Source organism: Podarcis tiliguerta, assembly GCF_965153285.1.
Source record: "Podarcis tiliguerta genome assembly, chromosome: 12".
In the NCBI taxonomy this organism is placed as follows: domain Eukaryota; kingdom Metazoa; phylum Chordata; class Lepidosauria; order Squamata; family Lacertidae; genus Podarcis; species Podarcis tiliguerta.
Genome location: NC_139545.1, coordinates 17,967,569 through 17,988,354, shown reverse-complemented (window position 1 = coordinate 17,988,354; position 20,786 = coordinate 17,967,569). Strand labels below are relative to the sequence as shown.

Here is a 20,786-nt window from a genome sequence, read left to right as displayed (position 1 = left end):
CCAATTGCTGAACACGCTTTGGAAAAAAATAGCTGAACCATGCACCAGTAATGTGTCTGTTTTACAGTTTTTCTCCATGCCTTTTCTGTTTACTGGCTGCTCAGTTTCTTGCTTGGTTTAACTACTGGCTTTATTATTGCACTGTAGCACGGTGTTTTAGATTATTGTTAAGGTTTGAGCTTTTTATGGCATTGTATGCATTAAATACCTTTCTATCTAAATGCAAGCCAACTTGGCAATTAATTGGGAAAATGGACTATAGTTATCTAAGCTGCGCTGAAAGTATAAACTGGACCAAAAAACCCCCTGTAATCAGTGAGATATAAATGTGCATCCCTTATTTTTGTGGTTTGACAAAGCCCAGATTTAGTATGCTGTTAACTTAAGTTGTACATATAGAATTAGACGTTCTGAAATTAATGACCCTAACATATTCATGCTCATTCATTTCAGTGAGACTTCTCTAAGCAAGGCCTAGCAATTTATAGCCTCCTTACATTGACTACCTTTTAGTAGCCAGAAAGGTGCTGATAATTATACAATTTAAATTAATGATATATAATTTATGACTTCAGGTTATATTTCTAAACCAAAAGCAGAACAAACAAAAGTTAGAGTATGACTTTGCATTAATATTATTTTTGAAATGTTCAAAGGGAACTAGGGGCCACAATCCAGCCCTAGTCACGTGCAAGTCATTTTTCTCTCTCTCTGTCACTCACTCACACATTCCCAGAGAAATTGAACCAAATGATTCTGGCAACATTTCATTGCCCTGGATGCAATATGGATCAGCTGCAGGCACGCAAACCTGTTTTTGCATGCAGATCTCACTTGCCGGATCAGGTGAGTGCATAATTCAGTTTGATGGATGAGTTCCCCGCTTGTTGTTGTTTTGCCAGCGTTCTGAATACGAATATCTAAACCGTTGCTCTTCAGAGAGAGTGTCTGGGAAAAACATGTGTGTTTGTGTTTGAGGGAATGCAAAAGAGAAAGTGGGAGGGTATTGAACCTCATTATGAGATGTCAAATGTAGGGGCGGGGACAGGAATTCGGTTTCATTTGCATTTTTATGTGAACCTACTTCATTCACTCTTCCCCAAACAGTGCATAAGCCAAATCATGACTAGCCTTCAAAATGTGCACTTCTCCAAATTTTGCAGTGCAGTTGTCTAGCCAAAGATATACAGTGGTACCTCGGGTTACATACGCTTCAGGTTACATACTCTTTAGGTTACAAACTCCGCTAACCCAGAAATATTACCTCAGGTTAAGAACTTTACCTCAGGATGAGGACAGAAATTGAGCAGCGGCAGCAGGAGGCTGCATTAGCTAAAGTGGTGCTTCAGGTTAAGAACAGTTTCAGCTTAAGAACGGACCTCCAGAACGAATTAAGTACTTAACCCGAGGTACCACTATATACCTAACTTTGGGGGAAATGTGCATTTTGAAATGAATGGATGCATTGATGAAAATGCCATTAATAATTAAAATACAACAACGGGCATTACATTAGGGGAGCTTGCTGGCGGAAATGTGTATATTAGGCTAAAATGACATCCTGTGTATATGAGAAGAGATGTGCAGGAAAATGCTGATGATTTTTACAAGGATTTGGTGCAGGGTGGGGGATTGCAAGCTGATTTGGAAATATGGACTGAATTAAAGATTGGGAAACAGAGAAATTAAGAGAATCCAAAAGGGGCAGACTTGGCCATTCCAAGTTAAATGAGGAAATGGTTTGCAATGGAGAACCTCACTTCCTGCCCCTTGCATGGTCCCGCCTCTTTATTTCAGCCAGTCAGAATGTAGATATTTGCATAGTGAGGGCTATGCAGTTATTTCTCATTAAGCCAACCAGGTTTCTTGCTCCCGCCAGAAACCCGGTCGAAAGCCCAGTGGGTGGGAGCTGTGGTGCTTTATGAATAAACAACTCATCCGCCTTTCATCATCTCGTTCAGCACTGGGGGATTATTATGACTAAGGTAGAGCTCTTAAAATGCAACTAGCCAGGCTTTAAAAACCCTTATGAGTGTGCAAGGGAGAATAATCCTTATTGAGCTGTGGGGAGGGGGTTTGAAAAGGCACGGGAGACAGAGGATCAAAGAGGTTAGCAGGAAGAGAGCACGTTTCAGCAATAATGAGGTTGCTCTCTGTCAACTCAATATATTAAATGTACCCTACTTTGACAACCCTCTTGGCCTCTGCTGGTTGGCTTATTTAGCCCTAGGTGTCTGCAAGCCTTGCTGCTGTATCCAGCCGGAATGAGGGCCTAAATTCTAATTGGAAGCACGGACAGCAGGAAGAAGCTTGCGGCCTCATATAAGGCACAAGTGCTCTTAAGTTATTATCCTAACCAATGCATTGATCCATTCCACTGCCTATGCTTTTGGGATTATTATAGTGTGTTTCCTTGCTCAGTGCCAGGAAAAGGAGCCAAAGTTCTCTGATTAAAAGCATACATCTATGCTGACCTGAAATAACTTGTGCTTTTTAGAACCGGGGGAATCCAAGACAAATGTCCGTTTCCCTTAATAATTCCTTGCATTGTGGTTTTCACCAGAGAAATCTTATCAAATCTGAATGCCTTCTTGTGCTTTTAATTAAAATGTACTTTTAAAAAAAAAATTAAAGATTTTCTTGGGTTACAAAAGTACGCACACTGTCTCTGTTTTCAAATCATGAAAGCTCCTTTCTACAAGTCAGTTCTACTCAGTACTTTTTTTTTCTGGGGGTATTCAAGGGAACGCAGTACTGGAACCTTTTGTTTTGTTTTCCTAGAAGAAAAGCACTGGTTCTACTCGGCGTGAGTGAACACAGGCTGCAATTTTAGGGGTAAATGTTCATATATGTATTCCTTTGCTGGCTTTAACTTTTAAAAATCTACATGGTTTGCATAAAAGGGCATGAGATATTCATGAAAAATAGCAATAAAATAGACTTTGAAAACAGGAGATGTCATATAATCATCAAAATATAGTTAATAGGTTTTTTTTTTTAAAAAAAAATACAAAACCAGACACTGCTGCCACATTAACTATTTTAGGATTGGACACAATGGTTGTACCTCTGCAGAGTTAAGGCCTGGCACTGTGCATTAACCCAAGAGCATCATTACACCCACACAGTCCTGCAATGCCAGGAAAAGCCACTATAAGGAGAAGAAGAGTTTGGATTTGATATCCCGCTTTATCACTATCCGAAGGAGTTTCAAAGCGGCTGACAATCTCCTTTCCCTTCCTCCCCCACAACAAACACTCTGTGAGGTGAGTGGGGCTGAGAGACTTCAGAGAAGTGTGACTGGCCCAAGGTCACCCAGCAGCTGCATGTGGAGGAGCAGGGAAGCGAACCCGGTTCACCAGATTACGAGTCCACCACTCTTAACCACTACACCACACTGGCTCTAAGGAGGGCAACTGTTGTGGCTTGGGTGGCCTAGCATGTGTTTTCCTTTTCTTTCCACCCATGTGCCAGAAAGGCAGATCTCCACCTGCCCAATTTTGCTCTTTTTTAAGCTTTACATCGGGGATGGGGAACCATTTTCACCCTTGGAGCCCCTTCCGAGCAACTTTCTTGGGAGCTGCATGCAAGCCATAGGCAAGAGCAGAGCAACAAATACGAATTAACCTTTGTACAGTGGGGTAGTTTCTACACACACTCATGCACCTCTTTGTATTCTCCATTCCAGACAAACAAGAAGCATTATCATAGTTCAACGTTGCATTACAGCTAGGCAGAAACATTCAGTGAGGGTGCAGAGCAGCACCAATGAAAGGAGTACAGAACTACCAGCAGAAGTCCCAGGGTGGTTTAACAGGGAACCTTGGGAATTGTAGTTCTGTGAGGGGAATAGGCGCCTCTTAACAACTCTCAACACCCCTAACACACTACACCTCCCATTTTGGGCAGGGCAGGGGTGAGCCATGACTGTTCAAAGTGGTATTATAGTGCTTTAAAGGTAGTTTAAAGGCAGTTTGAAAGCACGACAGTGCAAGTAGATAAATAGGTACCGCTGTGGCAGGAAGGCAAACAGCGTTTCCATGCACTGCTCTGGTTTCCGCCACGGTATTCCGTTGTGCCAGAAGTGGTTAAGTCCTGCTGGCCACATGACCTGGAAAGCTGTCTGTGGACAAACGCCGACTCCCTCGGCCTGAAAGCAAGATGAGCGCTGCAACCCCATAGTCGCCTTTGACTGGACTTAACCGTCCAGGGGTCCTTCACCTTTTACCTATGTCTGCCTCCTATGATCTTCTCCCGGAATGTGCACATCTCCAAGGTAGTGCGAATGCATTGACATCCTTCCAGGCTACGTATGGCAAAGGTGAGAGGCACTGCAGGCCTGGCCATCACTCCAGGCACATCTTAACATCTTCTGCAATGTACAGTGGCGCTGCATGGCAGATGACCAAAGGGGTTGCTGTAGACTGTAGAAGTGAGAAGAGGAGGTATTATCTGATCTCTTCTGCTGCCCGTCAGAGGAGCAAGGTCTGCCAAGTCAGCTGCAGCACCTTTGTACAAGTACTGTATGAGAATACTTACCTGGTTCCAGGTGGCTATAGATGCCCATTTACAACTCACCACTTTGTTCCAGTGTTACCCACTGGGTCCCCTTGTATGTCTGCTCTGCCCTCTCTCTTTTTATAGATGTGAACCATTCTTTGGTGACGATATATGGCTGAACGGTGGGATAAAAATATGGGGAGGTATAATGGGATTGTTATATGCATTTTCATAAACTGAAAGTTTAAAATATGAAGAATACACACACAAACACACACACACAGTCATACCTCATGGTACGTTTGCTTCATGTTGCTTTTTTCCAGGTTGCATCCCGCGGCGACCCAGGAAGTACCGGAAAGGGTTACTTCCAGGTTTTGCCTCTCACACATGCGCAGAAGCACCAAATTGCACCTGCGCAGATACGGAGCTTCAGGTTGCGGGCTTTTCACGTTGCAAACGGACCTCCGGAACGGATCCCGTTCACAACCAGAGGTACCACTGTGTGTGCGCACACACACACACACAAAGAAATAACTAGAAAAATGAAGGAATCCCTGAGGATAAGAAGGCTTCTTCTTCTTCTTTTAATGCATGGCATGGCCTTATTTATCATGGCTCCTTTAAAATATATAGATATTAAAAAAACAAAAGAAAACACACAGCTTAGCAATGTTTTACGGCACTGCAGGCCTTTTGAAGCTTCCTGATAACAAATAGCTATAACTGCAGCAAAACTCAAGATCGAGGTTAAAGTTTTGGTTTATTAAATATATGACTTTGGTCGCCACGCAGAATAAGAACATATCTCACCATTTAAAACCTGCACTAGTTGATAATAAAGAAAGCTGAAAGTAAACGAAGTGTGAAGCAGACGCACAAAAGCACAACTGAGTAGTAACAGTAATAATAATTAATTCTCAATGACTTCCAGCCTTTCTGTACAATTCTTTTTTTAAAAAACAACAACCACCTGTTATTGGTAATTTGCTCACAAGTGTAAAATACAATGATTTGCTCTGAAATGGAAGCAGGACTTGGCGGCAGCTGAAAATTAAGGTCACTATAATGTGTCTCTCTGCATAGCAAATACAAACATTGATGTTCATTTTGTCATAGTCTTAAAAGATGTAGGAAACATAACTTGTGAAGTACTTTATAACATTTATATCTGCCTCAGAGGGCAATTACATGGAAAGAGTTTTGAAGTGATGAAGTTCTAAGCCAGGTTTTGTCTACAGCTCCCATCATCTCTAGCTTGCAGGACCAGTGGTCAGCGTGATGGGAATTATAGTCCAAAAACAGCTGGAGACCCGTTTGGGAAGCCATGTTTTAAGACATGGATGGGGAACCTGTGGCCCTCCAGATATTGCTGCATTACAACTCCCATCACCTCTAACCATTGATCATGCTGACCTAGGGCGGATGGGAATTGGAATCTAGTGCCATCTGGAGAGTCACATATGTTCTAAGCTGTCATCAGTTGCCTTAAAAAGGTATGTATGCTGCTTGTGCAGCATGCTTAACAATCTGTAGATATGGGAGTTATGTCAGATGCATCATGTGTTCTTTCATATTCTGCTGGAAGCCACCCAGAGTGGCTGGGGCAACCCAGTCAGATGGGCAGAGTACAAGTAATAATTAGTTGTTGTTGTTGTTGTTCTTGTTGTTGTTACCAGCGAGTTCCTTAACGTGTGGTTGTAGGGTAGAGTCCCTCCCCATATACTGTATTTTTCCATGTATAAGACTAAGTTCTTTTCCTAAAAAATGATGTCAAATATTAGAGGGCATCTTATACATGAGGCCACCTCTCCCCATTTTCTTAAATCTGAGTCCCCCAAAATAGGGGGCTTCTTATACATGGGGGCATCTTATAGATGGAAAAATACGGTATTTAGGCTAGTTTGGGCCATGCAGAAGCAAGTGTTAAATAGGAGAAGAAAGCGATGGATAATCACAGGCAAAGAAGTACTTTGTGGTGCACATTGTTAAGGCAGAGACTAAAGGCTCCTTTTCAGAAGTGACAGGTTTAACAGATGGGATGGTTCTTGAAATTGTGGGATAGGAAGATGTGGTGATATTGGGAACAGCACGAAACAGATGCCCTAGAAAAGGCCAAGAGAGAGGGTCAGATGCAATTCCTTTAGGAAAGTCGTTCAGAAGAATGCATTAAATTTAATGAGTGCATAATGGAGTGCTACAACAATTCCGCACGTGTTGTTACTAAAAGCTGGGAGATCTGATAGTGTGAAAATCCGCAGGAAGGTGCAAGGAGGGACAGAGGCCACTATGAATACTGCATTAGAAGGGAAGGTGGGGGCGAGAATGGGCGTATGATGTGACATTCTGCCAAGAGAAAAATGTGCAGGTAGATTCAAGAAGGTACAGGTTAGCTCTTAAGTATCAGGAAGTTGACATTCTCCCCCTGGATTCAAGCCATTCTGTTCTGGTCATGTTAGAACAGCAAGAATACAAGTAGGTCAAGGTTGTGTTGGTATATTGGTCAATCTAGCTCAGTGTCATCTATGTTGACAGGTGAAAGTTCTCCAGAGTTTCTGACAGTGATCTCTCGCAGCCTTACCTGGAGATGCCAGGAATTGAATCTGGCCATTGCCTCTTGGATACAAACCTTATGCTCTACACACCTTCTCTTTCTTTCCCAGCCATTTGTCTACTCAATCCATTCCCCTAGCTGCTCTTTTTCCAGACGGATGGAGATCCATGTATCTTTCACATTTGGGGGAGAAAAGGAACTGGGGTAGGGAAATTTGAGGCACAAAATGGCTGCTGGGGAAGAAAGAGATAAACCAGGGGTAGCCAACACAGTTCTCTCTAGAAGGACTACAAATCCCATCAGCCCTTAGTCAAGATGGGCAAGGTTGAAGGATGATGGGATTTGTAATCCACAATATCTGGAGGGGGCCATGTTGGCTGTCCTTGGTTTAAACCAGCCCTTTCTCTGCCCTCTACCCTGCCACTTAACCTGACGCCACCTTTTCATAAGACTTAACAACAACAACAGAACTACATTGAATTGTAGGACAACACCAAAAAGATGAAAGAAGCTGGATGAGAGTTGGAGGAACCAGAATTATAGTCCCACCTGTAGAAAGTCTCCCGAATTGTAGATGCATAGGCATTGGGAGGAAATACACGGCTGGTCATAAATGTCAATTTTCCATCGACCTTGACCATCAGCGCATTTCTTCTTCAGAAGGAAATTTTAGCTGAAGCTGCAATCCTACTTGATTAAAGCAAGATAGAGAGAGAAGATGAACAGGGAGGAGTCAATAAATGCAAGCAAAGGGCAGTGTCCAGAAATCGGTATTTTAGATCCGAACCAGGTTATTGTTTCTTAAAATCTGACTTGATGCAAGGTACATGTTCTGATTAATAAAGTACATCAGAGGTCTTTTGGGGAGAAAAAAAATATTAAATGATCCCCGCAGTGCTATGAAAGCTAAATCAGAAAGAACTACACTGCATAGCAGAATTCTGAAAGATAAATCAATAACTCTACATGCTCTAGCAGTGCTTTGTAAGCTGAAGCCGGAGTGCCCTTCCCAGTAATCCACTGAGGATGGCTTCAAACATTATGCATTTCCTACAGGAAGTGTGAAATTCCTGCGTAGCATGTTCCATTTCAGTTATAGGTTGGGGGAATTTATTTTTTGCAAGGCAGAGAAAGAGGTTTTCAGAACAGGCTATAGCTTTGTCCTTAGAAATACTGGTGACAATAATGATGGGTTTTGAAATTAAATGGCAGAAAAAAGCAGTGGATTTTTGGGTTTTCTCTTAATTAAAAGGGGCTAAGTCGGCATTGTTCTTTTTAAGCTAAGGGACTTGTGCCTTTCTTGGCATGTGCCGCCACGCAAGCTGATTTCCTTGTTTATAACTACAGCTATTCAGTGCATAGAACCAGTGAGCTTGCCAGGCATGTACGTGCTACAGAGGAACAATTACAGAGCTCTGAAATGTGGGGAGCCCCTGGTCTACTCTTAATGGTATTCCTGCTTGATAGGCTTCCTCTTCATCTATTGTCATGGTATCTGCTGAGCAGGGTTGCAACATTTAGTTGATTAGCTGGTTAGATTAATTAACTAAAAAAAAATTGATCCACTAAAAAGGTGCCCCTGGTTAAGTTGGCAGCACATTATTTTAAATACAGTGGTACCTCGGGTTACAGACGCTTCAGGTTACAAACTCTGCTAACCCAGAAATAGTACCTTGGGTTAAGAACTTTGCTTCAGGATGAGAACAGAAATTGTGGGGTGGCGGCGGGAGGTCCCATTAGCTAAAGTGGTACCTCAGGTTAAGAACAGTTTCAGGTTAAGAACAGACTTCTGGAACAAATTAAGTTCCAGAATACTTACTTTACATAATACTTACTTTAAATACATGTACTTATTAAAAAATGCAGATCGCAGGCACTGTCTTAGAAGAGGCTCCCCCACTTTTAATGGAGCTGTGGATACCAGGTCAGTAGCTTCCTTTGCCTGAGTGTTGTGCTGGATCCTTTGCCTTGCTGTTGGATTCCTGACAGGAAGGAGCCAGCAGTAAATCACACTGCAAGTTGGAGTTAACTCTTCATTAGCAAGAACACGATCTGCACAGACTTGGAGGAGTGTCAGGCCTAATGAGCACAGAAGCTCATCCCTAGGTTTTGCCCCAATGGCTCGGTTGCTGAGACTGAAAATCCCCGCCTCCCTACACCATCCCCTCCTCTCCAGGGTTTTCCCCCAAGCAATTGGAGACTGAGCCTACACGAAGCCAACCTCTCCTCCACCCTTTTGATGCCTCTTCTGGTTCTGGGAGGCAGAGGGGAAGGGGAGCTTGTCGCAGGAGGAAGGCAAGACACCCATGACTCTTCACCAGCCTAGGGCTGGGTGATAACTGGTTTTCAATATCATATCACCAGCTAAACATCATGATATATCAATATATCACGATATGTGAATTAAGGAAGGAACGACGTAGAGACGATCAGGACAATGGTGATATGGTTTAGCTGGTGGTATGGTGAGGTTTAGTTGCTGATAACATTGCAGTGTTTAGCTGGTGAGTTATCACAATGTTTAGTTGGTGAGTTATCACAATGTTGAAAACCAGATATCGCCTAGCCCAGGCATAGGACCAGTGGTCAGGGATGATGGGAATTGTAGTCCCAAACATCTGGAGGGCCGGAGTTTGCCTATGCCTGGCCTAGCCCTTACACACATTGTGATTTGCGATATATTGCCAGCTGAAATATTATGAAACAATTAACACGATGTGAACTTCAAACCGGTGTTAGACGATATATTTATATACCGCCCAGCCCTACACCAGCCTGACTCATCTATGCCTCTTGGCCTCCCTCCTCTCTCTGCTTCAGCTTCTGCCTATAATTCTGGTCTTCTTTCTGCCACATATTCTCCCAGCTCACTAAGCCCTATTACCTTTTTAGCTCCCGACTCTTCTCCCTCTGACCACTCATTGACCACCACTCTCTGGGCCCTGAGCCTTCTTTCCTTAGTGGTTCCCCAGCTGGTTCCTCCTACCATTCTTCTGCGTCCAACAAGTCCATGACATTTCCTTAGTTTGAGATACCTGAAGCCAGTGTGGTGTAGTGGTTAAGAGTGGTAGTCTCGTAATCTGGGGAACCGGGTTCGCGTCTCTGCTCCTCCACATGCAGCTGCTGGGTGACCTTGGGCTAGTCACACTTCTTTGAAGTCTCTCAGCCCCACTGACCTCACAGAGTGTTTGTTGTGGGGAAGGAAGGGAAAGGAGAATGTTAGCTGCTTTGAGACTCCTTAAAGGGAGTGAAAGGCGGGATATCAAATCCAAACTCTTCTCCTTCTTCTTCCTTAACCTGGGTCCCTTTGTAACCATAAGAACTGGAATGCATGGGCAGAGACTGGAGAAATCTCAGATTCAAGAGATTCCTGCGGCCAGTGGGTGCAACTTTATGTCCCTTCCAGTCCCTCCCTCCATCTGGTTAGCAAGAGCAATGCAAATTGGACCAATTTGCACCAGTTATTCAGTATTGTACATAGTTTGAGGTACTGTGTGTGTGTGTGTGTGTGTGAAAAGTAAAGAGTTTCCTGCTCTTCCTCTGTTCTTGCTGAGGAGAGGCAATGAAGTTTTGCCTTGGCTGCTGTGGCCTTGACAACAGGGATTGATGGGAATGGGTGTTGCTTTGTAACATGCACCTCTTAAAGGGCTATATTCTGCAACCTTTGTACTTTAGGAGCATTTGAAAGATCTGCAGTTAAGCTTTATAAAACCCCTGTCAGAAAATACTTGACCAAGGCATGTTCATTATTTCATTAACCAGTGATTGAAGATGCTCTCTCCCTTCTGTCAACCAGAGTTGCTGCATTGCACTATAAACCTGAGACAAAATATTATTACAGGCCACATAATGCACATTATCCTTTTTTGTTTTACCTTGTACTTTTCCTGTATGACTTGAAGCACCAGCATTTTCTGTTGAACCCTGAACGATTTCACTTCTTAAAGCCAAGCTGTAATTTGCTCTCAAGTTCCTTTTCCAAATCTTCATAATTACACATTTTTAAACAAAATTCCTCTTAACTCAAGAATTACAAGCACAAAAGGATCCCAGGAAACAATCAGATAAGTATTCATTTATTTAACTCAACATATAGAATTATGTTGCCAATAGTTTTTTTTTTTTAGTTAAACTCTTAATTAGCTAAAGAAGGTTTTAAAACTTTTTTTCTCTTTTTTCAGAGATTCACACTGAAATCCTCAGGAGTTCATTGACTATGGTAAGAAATGACCACCGTTCAATAAATGTTTCTGTGCCAGAGTTCCCTTTTGCCCCTCCATATACTGTACCTCCCAACTAATGAGTTGACTGTAAACACATTAAAATCATCTGCTTCGGCTATTGGACATGAATGAGAAATGGGTTAAACCTGGGAAATTTTGCTTGCATTTCCATAAGCCATTTCAGTTTTCAATTGGCACTTCTTCATCAAGCATAATCATGCAGCTTTTGTGTTTTGGGTGTGTGCTTCTAGGACTAGCAATCTGAATATGAATTAGTAGGTCAATGCATTGCAGTGCTGCTAGAAAAAAATATATTTGGAGAAATATACACACCCCGCTCTCATCGCGGGGCGTTGTGTTTGCTGAGCTATCGGAAATCCAGAAAGCTCTTTACAGACTCAAAAGTCCTCATTTGAAGGCTTAGGATTTCTTTGTTTTGTTCCGCAATCTACTTAGTATAGCTGAACATGTATTACAGGGAATCAGGAGAGCAGCACCAGAATCACACCAGTTTCATTTACTCCCCCCATTCAAATCTGCTTGTAGCACAACTGAAAAACCCAAAGCTCTCAAGAATTGATTGTTTAGGCCGGGGGTCAGCAACCTAAGGCCTATGGGCCAGAAGCGGCCCGTGGAGGGTGTTTGACCGGCCCACGAGCCTCCCTAGAACCGAGTTTCCAGCTCGTGCGCTGTGCTAAACCGGTGCATCACGGTGCTGGGACTTGCTTCTGCGGTGCCGAAAATTGCGTCTATGCATGCGCAGACACTGAAAATCACATCTGCACAGATGCAGACGTTGAAAATTGTGTCTGTGCATGTGCAGACACCAAAAATAGCAGGCAGGCACGATCCAACCCAGGGAGAGATCTCCGTGGGACCGATCCGGCCCAGGCAAGATAAACCTTGCTGGCCCCTGGTTTAGGCCAAATCAGTGTGTGAAAATCAGACCACTGTCCAGTATTTCTTAGGAACAACACCCCCCCCGGCCGTTTGGGATTGCCAGCTCACAATACAACAATTGCAACAAAAACAGCAACTGGCCTGAGGGCTCTTTGTCCCTTAGCTTCCTTTGCCCCTGGGGGCACAAGGCTAGGATGGAGCCAGCCAGTGTGGGCCCATTCCACTCCATCCATACCCTTGGGGATATGTGTGCGGAATCTGCAAAAAGTTTCTTTGCAGGCTGGCTTGAATTCATGGCAGGCTGCAAAGGAAGATCCCTTTGCTGATCCCTGCAGAAGCTGCAGTCAGCACTGCTTTTCACCACGAATCAGCTGCACCCAAGAACTCCAGACAGGAAATCCTGTGTTGGAACCAGTCCCAGATGCCAAATGTGAGCCCTGCTTTTTCTAGGGACACCCAGGAACACGATTTAAGGTGGTTCCTCCTCCTCCTTTTGCAGATGTGTCTTCACCTGCCACATACCTGACAGTACATATTATTTCATTACACATCTGGGTATGATTTGGGGAAAATGGCCTCATGGACCAAAGATTGGTCTCACTGCTGCCTTTAAAGCTTTATAAAACTGTAATGAGCAAAAATAACAACCGTATTATTATTATTATTATTATTATTATTATTATTATTATTATTTTAAATGGCTCTTGAATTTTAGCAATCTTTTATCTCCTGCAGAGCTTCCCTTTAAATGTAATGGTTTAGTAGAACTCTTTATTTAGGTCACATCTACACTATACTTTAAAAGCATTCTCATACTACTTTAACAGTCCTGGAGAATCCTGGGAACTGTAGTTTGTTAACAGTACTGGCAATTGTAGGTCCGTGAGGTCAGTTTTATGGACATGCAAGCGTCATACTCCCTGAAGGACACAACAGAGTGATAAGATCCCTTCAGAATCCAACTTTGCAGAGGAGACTTGACGAGACACTTTCTCCTTTGTTGGAGGAGATCTGAATCTCGTCTCATCATGCAGGTTCTCGTGAGGCTTAATTATTCCTGCGAGGCTTACTTCCTATACCAAGTTTTACATACCTCTATCCTTGCACTCAGGTGTCTCCAGGCCTGTGCAGTTGCTAGACTAACAACCACATGCATCTAGCCTGATCTTGCTTTTCTTGCTGCCTCTGTGGAGTTCCCCTGAAAACTCCATCATTTGCTGCTGCTGCTGCTGTTGCAGTTTGTCCTGACTTCTCCTTCCTCCATCCTGCCCCTCGCCTCCTTTGCATTCAGGGACCAAACTAACATCTTTAGGCTGCTTTGGCAGCCAAGTTTCATCCTCTTGTGTCCAGCTGTGTCAGATCTAGTGGAGTGTGGGAGTCGAGGCTGTCCCTTCGCTACTTCTCCCCCACTGAGAAATGCTGATGAAGGGTGTTCCTCTGTTAGTATTAATATGCAGATACCACCAAGTTAGCCCCACGTCTGAAAAAATTATCATGCCATTTTCCTGATGAGTTAACAGCCCTTTTGGACAAAGCAGATGAACGTGCTGGAAGAAATTAGGTCAGTGTTAGGAAACATGTGGCTCTGTAGATACAATAGGGGTCCATCTTCCATCAGTCCCAGGAAGAACAGTCAAGGGTGGTCAGGTGGTTGTAATCTGGCTTCACCTGGAAGTCAATAGATTCCCCACCTCTGAATCAGAAAATGCCTGGTCTGTATCTCCGCTGTCTAGACCAGGGGTAGTCAACCTGGGCCCTACCGCCCACTAGTGGGCGTTTCAGGATTCCGGGTGGGTGGTAGGGGGTTCTGTGGCATATGTTACTGCAGCACTGGTGGGCGATAAGGAAATTTTACCATCAAGAAAGTTGCATTAGTGGGAGGTAGGTATAAAAAGGTTGACTCCCCCTGGTCTAGACCATAAAATGAATCTTTGTCTTCAAGCTATTTATATTGTTGAAAATACAGATTTCAGACCGCAAGCCTATACCCGCTTACTTGATCATAAGGCCTATTGACCACAATGGCACTTCTGAGTAGACATGTCTAAGTCTGCATTGCTAGTTACTAAAATTACTGTTTAAATCATTCAAACACATGCTATTTTTAAAAGCCAGACAAAACCTTTATCAGCAGGCATCTTACATGACTGCATAATAGACCTACCTAAATATGAAACCTTTAATAAAGCACCTTGGTATATAAAAGCGTACAGGTATGAGCAAATGCCATTGTTTTCTTCCTACTTAACTCCTATGGAATGGATGCTGTATTATTTAGGAAGAAAACTCCCCCATGAATTCTTCCTTCGGGAGATTTCCTGCCTTCCTGTCTCTGCTCAGTAGGATAACTTGGACTTCAATTCATGTTTTCCCTCCAGTTCCTGTGCAACACAATTCTTCTAATTATTGTGATTACTGCATCTGTTCAACAGCTTTTGTGCCCCTTTCTAAAGAGATTTATCACAGAGGCACACTTGCTGCCTTTACATTGAACTTGATGTTCTAGTGCTAATTTCAGCCAGGAATTTAATTGTATTATTCTGTGAAGAACCAACCAACCTGGTTGTAAAGGACAGGCACATCCATGCGTGTGTGTGTGTGCACACAGGTTTCGACCAACCAAGAATCGAAACATGGGTGCAACCATTAGTATCTCACCTATCCATCTTCTTGTGAACCTTAGGTATGGGGAACCTTTTGCCTTCCAGATGTTGCTGAACTGCAACTCCCAACATCCCTTGCCATTTGCCATGCTTGCTGAGGCTGATGGGAGTTGCAGTTCAGCAGCCTTTGGCGGGCCAAAGGTTCCACACACCTACTTGGCCTTATTCAAGACAGAGTCTCTCCCCGCCCATGCCATATATGAGGTCCACAGACTAGGATATTGGTCATCTGGAAAGTTATATGGGTGGCAGGTGACGTCCACAGAACAGTAGCTTATTTAAAGCAAATGTGGCCTGCACATTTAACATTTAATGCTGGCTTTTTCCCTGACAAAGGCTCAGTCAGAAATGCAGCGAGTGCAGACTTGCTTAGCATGGGATTTGTGCCGGGGAAAGCTTCACCTGGGAGTTCCTTTGCAAGTTTCCCTTTGAAAGGAAAAGATAGCAATCCTCTCACAATGTCAGTAGAGCATCATCTCCAAAGGGGCTTCCAAAGTTAACGACTCAGTTCCCCACAGTGGCGCTTTCTCATTCATACAATACATTCAGCTGGATTTTTCTTTAAAGCTATGAGCCTGAAACACTAAAACAACTTCCACTAATTAGTTTTGAACTGTGCTTGGGAGTTGCTGTCCTTTTCCCACAACTGTATAGCATTTAAGATAGCGTAGTAGGTCTCTTTCAGCCATGCCTGTATTTGAGAACTAGCCCTGAAATATCCACCTGGTGGCTCTGTGTACTCAGAAGCTGTGTGTTCATTGCTAGAGATCTGACCACTGTGTTTTAAATCGGCAGCCTCTGGGGTCCTTTGGTGTGGTAGGTCCTAGGTCTCTCCCCTTCTCTGTTCTTTCCCTTTAGAAAGTTTTGGTTCTCTGTGAGCTCAAGCACTGTGAAACTACTGACACTGAGAGCCCTGGGGAACCAGCTTTCCTATAGTTATAGTTCCTAATTTTGCAGTCTTCTGTTTGAAGGGCTGCCTGAGGAAGGCCCTATGTTTGAGGGACTGTCTGGACTATGCCCAGCTTGAAGATGAAGAACCAATAGAAGGGGCGGCACAAGGGTGTTGGGAGTTCCCCATCAACAACACCTGGACAGTAGATGGAGCAAGCCCTGCCATTAGGCAAAGTGGGGCAACCACCTCAGGCAGCAAATATTGGACAGCAGCAATGGTAGCTCCCTGGCTCTTCTTTCTAAGCATTCCCTGGGCATCTCTGTCTGTTGGAGGACAGCGCTGTACTTGCCATATGTCCTACCCACTCCCAAACTATCCAGTGTTGAACTAAAACTGTCAGTCCTTGCTTGTGGGATGAAGAGGGAGCATCAGTTTGTTCTTTGCCTCAGGCAGCAAAATATCTTGGGCCAGCCCCGTGGAACATGGGTCACCCAGTCACAACCTTTCCCACCACTTATGGTGAGGTGCATTGTACTGTCATTTAGGTTTAAATAATTTTTTTCAAACTGCAGCTATGCAGATTAATCAGGATATGCACATTATATGCAAATCAGCACCTTCCCCCTTTTAAAAAATTCCTCCTATGGGGGCAGTACTTAAGTGACCACACTACTAAGAAGCTCTTTGGACCCCAGGCCACAGATCCCCACTGCTCCTACTTCCATATTGTCCTTATTTCATCTGAAACGCCCCCAAGCCCATTTGTAATTAATGACTGGGGCCAAAATAGTTGCTTTAGGCATGCCTAAAGCTTGTGCAAACCCAGTGGGACTTTTGCCATTCCCCACCCACCTTGAATCGCACAGCCCCTGCGACATTCTACATGCTGCTTTTGACATTTCTCCAAGTTTCTGGTCAACCCGTCTCAGAATGGTGGTTGGAGCAAAGGCATTCATGAAATCTGAGTCCAGAGCCCCTTTGGGTGCATGGAATGATCCAAATCCAACCATCATCACCATCATCTAGCAACCCAGATTTTGCCTTTCTGCAAATTGGACCAAAAGCGCAACTCCTTTCCACCTTCTTGTGTTCACTAGTTGCTATTTGAGAGACTGGTGCACAATTAGACCAGGATCAGTGCCTGCTATTATTATTATTTAATAGGGTCTCCTTGAAATTTTCTTTAGCTGAACAAGAAACTGCTACTGTTTACATCCATCCTTTCATTTCCCACTCAATAAATAAATAAATAAATAAATAAATAAATAAATAAATAAATAAATGTGGGGGAGGTACTGAGATTACTATTGACGTTAACACAGCCTTTGCATAGATCAGGCATAGGCAAACTCCAGCCCTCCAGATGTTTGGGACTACAATTTCCATCATCCCTGACCACTGGTCCTGTTAGCTAGGGATGATGGGAATTGTCCCAAACATCTGGAGGGCCGGAGTTTGCCTGTGCCTGGCATAGATTATATTAGGGGAGCAGAGAAAAGGATGGGGTAATCGCAAGGGGTGATCAGCTGATGGTGTTTGAATCACCTTAACGAGGTTAGAATTGATCAGGGAGGTCATACCTGCCTTTAATGATTCCTCTTAATCCTTGCGCAAGCTTTTCAAAACCTCTTCAGATCTAGCTTCAGAGAAGACACTTCTCCAATGGAGACCAAATCACTGCCAAGTGGAGCAGTCTAGCTCCTCAATCTGCCTGTTAGAGATGATGCTTCTGCTAAATTTGTGGCAGAGGGCATTTGCCATCCTTGCAATGTTTCCAATATTGGACTCCTGTTTGCAATTCACGGCGCCTCATTGCATCCTTTTGACCAACAGCTCTGCTTGGTTCTTTACCATTCATTTGTCACTTGGGTGTTTATTCTTCCCCAAGTGAAATAATACTACTTTTATTATCTAAAAGCATTTCTAAGCCACTTAATATTTTAAAATCTCCAAGCAGTGTACAAAAATAAAACATGGAACAATGAACAATATTATTTTTTAAAAATGCAACATAAAAAGCCAGTTAAACAGTATTATAAAAATTAAAAATAGGAATTTGGTAACAGGGTCCAATCTTATGAGCAAAAATATATGTATTTAGAAGATGCCTGAAGCAGATGATGGATGATGTTTCACATATGGTAGAAGGAAGGGTATGGTACAGTACAGAGTCAGTAGCAGAAGATGCCTGTTTTCGGGTGTGGTACCATGAATCAAACTTCCCCAGATGATATAAGATGATATACAGGTCTATAAAAGGGCAGGTGGTCTTTCAGATAATTTGTAGTTGATCGACAGTTCCCCCATCACAGGTGTAATCTGTAATATACTCTATGTCTCTAGGGTGCCAGGTGCAAAAGAGGACAGGGCTCCTGCCCCCTAATAGTTGTGCAGTTCTACACAACTATTAAAAGTGTAGCATCCCTGTCGTCTGTTCCCTCTGACCATCTTATGTATTTTCCTTTCGTAGAATTTCATTCCTCACTTACTGTCCCAAATTACCCATGTTGGCAGAATCATTCTGAAATTCTAACCCTGCCCTTTGGTCTTCCTCTGGAGTCAGACAAATGTACTTTGGACATAAACTTGTGGAAACTTCCTGTTGAAGTATTTCTCCCCCAATATGAAACTGGCTTTTAAATCAGTTTATGAGTCTTTCTGATTGCAAGTTGCCTTTTGCAGTTCTGTTAAAGCTCCCAAATAATTCGATTTGGTACATCTCAGCTTGCTCATTGCTTTGTAGCTGCTGTGGAAGAATGTGTGTTGGTAAGGTAACTGTTTTCTGCTAGCAAACAGTGGCATTCCTCAATTTATCCTTAGATCCCCTCTCTCCCCTCCCAAAAGAAAATTGTGTTATTTCCAACAAAGCCATTGCTTGAGTGGAACAACTTCCACTCGCACTTCCCTTCCCTTCCCCTCTCCTCCCTCATATGCTCCCCAGTCCAGATCTATAATAATAATAATAATAATAATAATAATAATAATAATAATAATAATAATAATAATAATAATAATTTATTATTTATACCCCGCCCATCTGGCTAGGCCTCCCCAGCCACTCTGGGCAGCTTCCAAAAAAACTATTAAAATACTGTAATACATCAAACATTAAAAGCTTCCCTAAATAGGGCTGCCTTCAGATGTCTTCTAAAACTCTGGTAGTTGTTCTCTTTGACATCTGGTGGGAGGGCATTCCACAGGGAGGGCGCCACTACCGAGAAGGCCCTCTGCCTGGTTCCCTGTAACTTGCCCTCTCGCAGTGAGGGAACCGCCAGAAGGCCCTCGGCACTGGACCTCAGTGTCCGGGTAGAACGATGGGGGTGGAGACGCTCCTTCAGGTATACTGGACCGAGGATCTGAAGGAGCCCTAGTCCTGAGAAACAGATTTAGGGCTGCAGGGAGCATGAGGTGGGAGGAGACACTCACACCACGACTTCGTTGGGTACAACCCACTGAAATTGCATACCTCTCCAGATTTCTGGCTTTACATGCTTTTACCCCACCAAGATCCTTTCTTGGGTTCACATTTAGCCAGTTCTTCTGCTGTAAATTCATTCTGATTAGCAGAGAGATGGATATGTTCATTTTACTAACATTTCCATTCTCTTTTCTTCTCTTTCAGGAATATTGTTGAAGGATCCCTAACTGGAAATATCTCCCAGAAAAATTTCAAAACCTGTGACCAGGCGTGCCGGGATATATTGCCAACCTGTTTCAAGTGTTAAAATCAGGAAACCAAAAGTGGACAATATCCTCTGAAACTTTTTATTCTCTTGTAGCGTACAATTTGTTTCATCTAACGCTATGTTAAATTTTTTACAATCTTGTCAAATGAAAAATCGCATTACAAAGCCAGTGTTCCTCTTTCATCTGAGACAACTGCGTCAAGCTAAATAACCCAAAGTAATATTAACATTTTGATCTTTGTTCTAAACCGACTGTATATAGTAGTGTGTGTGTGTGTGTATAAATTTATAGAGATCAAGAATAAAATACAGGCCTACGTTCAGACCTGCTGCATATTTTTAAAGGGTTTGTTTTTAGTTGTAAAGTGCATTTACACTTCTCCAGTAGAGCTAAAAAGACTAAAAAGATCTGAAATGGTTCATAGCGGCCTGAACATTTCAGCTTGCTTCGTCAAATGCCGGATACAGATATAGCATTACCTGAGATGTGAGTTGCAAGGTATGGAGATCCAAATAACAAAATCTCCTCCCCTTTTTTAAAGGAAAAGTGAACACACAAGTATGACAGAGTGACTCTGAAATATTCTGTCACTCTAATTCCAGTACTTTAGGTCGCAACCCTGCTCTCTGATACCAGGGAATAAGTCCCATTGAATTCATTGAGGTAGACATATATAAGATGGTATGGGACGCCTAACTCCAGCATGCTGCAGGGCTTCGGCTCAATCCTGATTGGTTCTGCCAGCCTCTGGTGGTGCAGCAGAGGCCTTTTCCATCCCCATCTGCACAACCTTCTACCCCATCAGGCCTTTGCAGCAGAACTGTTGACGTGGTGGAAGTCACCGACTCCCTCCAGGCCCAGGGGTTTGGATTGCGCTCCTAACCTATTACCATACCAATTGTTGTTGTGAGGCCGGCTGTAAATGGCACCTTGAACTCCCTTGAAGGGAAATGATAAGGTAAGTGGCTGTAGGATGGCAACCTCTCAGAGCTGTCTCACCATAGCGAGGAAGAGAGAATTTGTGGTGGAGGAACCACCATATCTAAGATTACCTGGGCGGAAGATGGAGAGAGGCTGGATCCTCCCAGATAATTTTGGTGCTGTTGCCTCCTCCCCCTCCAATTTATCTTTCTGTTGGCTTTCGTGGTTTTCTTGCCTTTCTGGGCGCATGCCAAGGAAATGGTGAGGCACTGGATCCTTTAGCATCCAAGCATCATAGCAATACACTCTCTCTTTTTTTGTCCTTGTGCCACTGGAGATGGAGATGACTGCAGAGTTTTCCACAATAAGGAAGCTTCCACAAGTACACCACCTCTCCTCCACAGGTGGAAGGGGAAATCTGCTGGGATGTCCTTCCCAGGGACCAT

General features: G+C 43.4%; 1 protein-coding gene and 1 long non-coding RNA gene across 5 annotated transcripts in view; both read left to right on the top strand.

Moving 5' to 3' along the window:
• The window catches only part of RBMS3 (RNA binding motif single stranded interacting protein 3), a gene marked incomplete at its 3' end in the record, with an annotated part of 742,271 nt that overhangs the window by 28,809 nt on the left and 692,676 nt on the right, over window positions 1-20,786 (top strand). The window lies entirely within an intron of this gene.
• Window positions 1,740-19,741, top strand: LOC310660496. The gene is made up of 3 exons (XR_014503437.1): window positions 1,740-1,985; window positions 11,236-11,273; window positions 19,355-19,741. It is a non-coding gene; the product is annotated as an uncharacterized lncRNA (long non-coding RNA).